Here is a 5137-nt window from a genome sequence, read left to right on the forward strand (position 1 = left end):
TGACATATTTCACTTAGCATGATGCCCTTGAGGTCCATCCATGTTGTCACAAATGGAAAGTTTTAATTCTTTTCATGGCTGAATAATATTTCATTGTGCATATATACCACAATTTCTTTATACAGTCATCCAATAATGGACACTTAGTTTGTTTCTGTACCCTGGTTATAGTAAATAATGCTGCAATGAATATGGGGTGCACATATATTTTTGAGTTAGTGTTTTGGTTTTCTTTGGATAAAATCCCGGAAGTGGAATTACTGTATCATATGATAGTTCTGTTGCTATTTTTATTTTTTGAGGAAACTTCATTCTGTTTTCCACAGTGGCCACAGCAATTTACATTCCCACCAACACTACACAAGGATTCCCTTTTGGCCACATCCTTGCCAACACTTGTTATTTCTTGTCTTTTTGATAATAGCCATTCTAACATGTGTGAAATGACTTCTTATTGTGGTTTTGATTTGCATTTACCTGATGTTTAATGATGTTGAGCATCCTTTCAGGTACCTGTTGGTCCTCTGTATGTCCTCTTTGGCAAAGATATTCTGCCCCTTTTTAAATCAGATTGCTTGTTTTTGTTTTACTGCTGAGTCGCACAAAAGTTCTTTATGTATTTTGAATATTAGCCTCTTTCTAGATATATGTTTGTAAATATTTTATTTAATAGGTTGCCTTTTCACTTTGTTGTTTCCTTTGCTGTGCAGAAGCTTTTCATTTTGATGTAATCACACTATATTTTTGCTTTTGTTGCTTTTCCTTTTAGTGTCACATCCAAAAAATCATCACCAAGACCTATATCAAGGAGCTTCCACCTATGTTTTCTTCTAGGAGTTTTATGGTTTCAAGTCTTATGTTCAGGTCTTTAATTCATTTTGAGTTAGTTTTTATGTATAGTATAAGATAGTGGTACAGTTTTATTGTTTTGCATGTGACTGTCCAGTTTTTCCAATACCATTTATTGAAGGGAATATCCTTTCCCAGTTGTATGTTCTTGGTTTTTTGATCATAAATTAATTGACAAAATATGCATGGGTTTATTTCTGGGCTCTCTATTCTGTTCCAATGATCTATGTGTCTGGCTTTATGACAATACCATACTGTTTTATTTACTATAGCTTTGTAATATAGTTTGAAATCAGGGAGTGTGATGCCTCCACATTTTTTCTTTCTTAAGATTGTTTTGGCTCTTCAGAGTCTTTTCTGATTCTGTACAAATATTAGGATTATTTTTTCTTTTTCTGTGAAAAATGCTATTGGAATTTTGATAGGGATTGCATTGAATCAGTAAATTGCTTTGGATAGTTTGGACATCTCAAGATTATTGATTCTTCCAGTCCATGAACATGGTGTCTTTCTCCATTTCTTTGTGTACTCTTCAATTTCTTTCATTAATGTCTTGTAGTTTTCAACATACAGGTCTTTTACTTTTTTGGTCAAACTTATTCCTAGGTGTTTTATTCTTTTTGATGCAATTGTAAATGGCATTATTTTCTTAACTTCTCTTTCTGATAGTTCATTATTAGTGTATAGAAATGCAACAGATTTTTGCTTATTGATTTTGTACCCTGTAACTTTACTGAATGTTTATTAGTCCTAAGCGTTTTTTGATGGAGTCTTTAGGGTTTTCTATATATACTATCATGCCATCTGTAATTAGTGACAATGTTACTTTTTCTTTCCAATTTGTATTCCTTTCACTTCTTTTTCTTACCTAATTGCTCTGGCTAGGACTTCCAATACCATAAATAAAAGTAGCGATAGTGGTTATCCTTGTTCATTCCTGATCTTAGAGGGAAATCTTGCAGCTTTTCACTGCTGAGTATGATACTAGCTGAGGACTTGTCATATATGACCTTTATTGTGTTGAAGTATGTTCCTTCTATACCCACTTTGTTGAGGGTTTTTTCATAAACTGATGTTGAATTTTACCAAATGATTTTTCTGCATTTATTGAGATGATCATATGATTTTTATCCTTCATTTTGTTAATGCAGTATGTCACATTGACTGATTTGCAGATGCTGAACCATCCTTGCATCCCTGGGGTAAATGCCATTTGATTATGGTGTACAATCCTTTTAATGTATTGTTGAATTGGTTTTCTAATATTTTGTTGAGCATGTTTTCATCTGTGTTGATCAGGGATATTTTCTTTTCTTGTGGCATCCTTGTAATTTTCTTTTCTTGTGTCATCCTTGTCTGGTTTTGGTATCAGACTAATGATGGCCTCATAAAATGTGTTTAGAAGAATTTCCTGTTCTTCTATTTTTTGGAAGAGTTTGAATAAGATTGGTATTAATTCTTCTTTAAATGTTTGGTAGAACTCACTAGTGAAGCCGTTTGTTCCTGGACTTTTGTTTGTTGGGAGGTTGTTGATTACAGATTCAATCTCCTTACTAGTAATCAGTCTGTTCAGATTTTCTGTTTCATCATGATTCAGTCTTGGTAGGTTGTATGTTTCTAGGAATTTATCCATTTCTTTTAGGTTGTCAAATTTCTTGACATGTAATTGTTCAGAGTAGTCTATTATGGTCCTTTATGTTTCTGTGGTATCATTGTAATATCTCCTCTTTCATTTCTGATTTTATTTATTTGAGTCTTCTTGCTTTTTTTTTTCTTGGTGAGTTTAACTAATGGCTTGTCAATTTTATTTCTCTTTTCAAAGAACCAATTCTTTGTTTCATTGGTCTTCTCTATTGTCTTTTTGGGCTCTATTTCATTTATTCTGAGCACATTGTTTCATTTAGTATATATTTATTATTCTTCTTTAATCTTTGTTATTTCCTTTTCCTTCTACTAACTTTGGACTTTGTTCTTTTTTCTAGATCCTTGAGGTGTAAAGTTAAGTTGTTCATTTGAGACTTTTTTCTTGTTTCTTGAGGTAAATATTTATTACTATGAACTTCCCTCTTAGAACAGCTTTTGGTATATTCCAAAAATGTTGGTGTACTTTCATTTTCATTTGTTTCAAGGTACTTTAAAATTTCTCTTTGATTTTTTAATTTGACTTATTGTTTGTTCAGTAGCATGTTGTTTAATCTCCACATATTTTTTCTTTAATCACAATTGCATAAAGTTCCAACCATGGCCACTGGTTCCCATCAAAGCATATATATTTTATGGTATCTGAGGGCCAAGATTTAATTTTAGAGAATAGTTAAAATTAATATCATATGATATTTATTGTAATTAATAAAAATATCTATCATTGTCAGACTTATAAAGAGAGGTTGTAGTATAATTGACTGTATTTTATCAAACAAACATGAGAAAACAAAGGCATAGAGAATTTGCCAACGGTCACAGAGCAGGGGTAGTTTAATGTCAGGTGCATGTCTTTTTCTTCTGTTGTTAGGATGTTGAGCCATACCATCTGTCTGTGAGTCTCTGACTATTTATTATCTGAAACTGGTTTGCCTATCATAATGTCTTAAGCAGAGTCCTGAGTATCCCCCAAATACATTTCATTTGTCTCTGAAATGTTTGTAGACATATTGGAGTATTATGTCTGATATCATAGGAATTTGAAATGCATCAAATAAAATGAAAGCACACTGAAAAAATATAACTTCAGTGACCTTCTCATTCTACCAATAGGTTTAGTGAACTTGCCATACATTTAAAAAGAAGAATTTATGGTCTAAACGACCCCTCCCACTTTACCCAAATCATGGAATTTTGACTAAAAGTACCATTGAATTGTACACTTTAAATGGGTGATGTGAATTTATGATATGTAAATTATATTTCAATAAAGGTGTTAAAAAATAAGTATACTTCCTGGATTGCTGCAAGTGAGTAAACATCAGCAAACACGCATAAATTGTTTAGAAAGTCACCCAGATGTAGCTATTCAAAGTGTCATTTTAGACCAAAGGTTTGAATGCTGGAAGATAATTTATAACTCTTCTGGTTGCAAAAACTAGAGGCCCAGAGAGGTTGTATAATCTGGCCAATATCTCACAGAGAGTTAAAGGCAAAGGCAGGTTTTGAAGCCCATTCTCCTACACAGATGAGAGCAAGACTTGTAACTTTAGGTTCTCATGAGTTTACGGCATTGCCCCTGTTTTTCATGGTCTATACATCTTCTAAAGTTTATGATCTCTCAGTCATATTGTAGTCTTATGCTTAAAACTGTCAGATCACTTGGTACTGGCCACAGAACCTAAAAGTACCTAAATGAAAAAGGCTGAGTTTAAATAAATATTTCTGTGGGAAAGAAAACAAATGCTTCCTTTTCCTTTTCTTGGTTCTTATTTAATTAACCTTATAATTCATGTCCTTTGTTTTAAGCTATTTCAAGTCATTTTTGGGAACGGGTTAAATCTGAAATTTCAAAAAAATGAAATTATCAATCATAAACTTGGTGTTACACTGTCTACTCTGTTGATTTTCTCTGAAATCAAAGGTTGCAGATACTTAATAGTATTAAGTCTGCACTGAAGACTGGTAAAAACTGCCTGTATGCTAGAAGCCATTTTTGAATTAAAAATTTTTGAACTTCTATCTGTAAACTGAAATAGATCACTATACTTGGAGCAAGTATCCATTTCATTGTACCATATTGTGAATGAATTCACTATAATGGAAACAATCTTTTTTTAACCTTTATTTTTAGCTGTAGGTCTAATTTCGCTTTGAAAAATATGGGCTTCATATTTGCAGCCAAATGAACTTCATGTTTACAATAAGAAAGATGTGCTTCATTATTTGAAATAGTAACCCATGTTTTACTGAGAGACATAAAAGAAGACTGAAATGAATGGAGAGACACACCATGTTTCAATGTAGAAAGAGAATTCTTCAAAAACTAACTTTTTCCTAATTTCCAGGTTTAATTCAATTTTATTCTAGATCCTAGAAAGTTTTTTCCCCCTTAAATTAGATATTTTTAAGTTGACCTGAAAATATAAAAGAGTGATACTAGACAAGAAAATAAGGCGGGGGGGCAGGTATCAGAGGAAAAGTGATATGTAATTTTTAAAAACCCATGATAATAGGTATAATAATAAAAAATATGTACTGGCATATGGATCAATGGAAATAAAAATGGAAACCAGGGGAAAAAAGACCCAGTATTGTATATATATACTAGAATTTTTTTTTTTTTTTTTTTTTTTTTGTATCTTAG

At 32.0% G+C, this 5137-nt stretch overlaps 1 long non-coding RNA gene across 1 annotated transcript in view; it reads left to right on the top strand.

Annotated features, from left to right (window-relative positions):
• The window catches only part of LOC309656288, a 344992-nt gene that overhangs the window by 312807 nt on the left and 27048 nt on the right, over positions 1-5137 (top strand). The window lies entirely within an intron of this gene.

Source organism: Balaenoptera physalus (genome assembly GCF_965194825.1).
Source record: "Balaenoptera physalus genome assembly, chromosome: 2".
NCBI classification, from domain to species: Eukaryota; Metazoa; Chordata; class Mammalia; order Artiodactyla; family Balaenopteridae; genus Balaenoptera; species Balaenoptera physalus.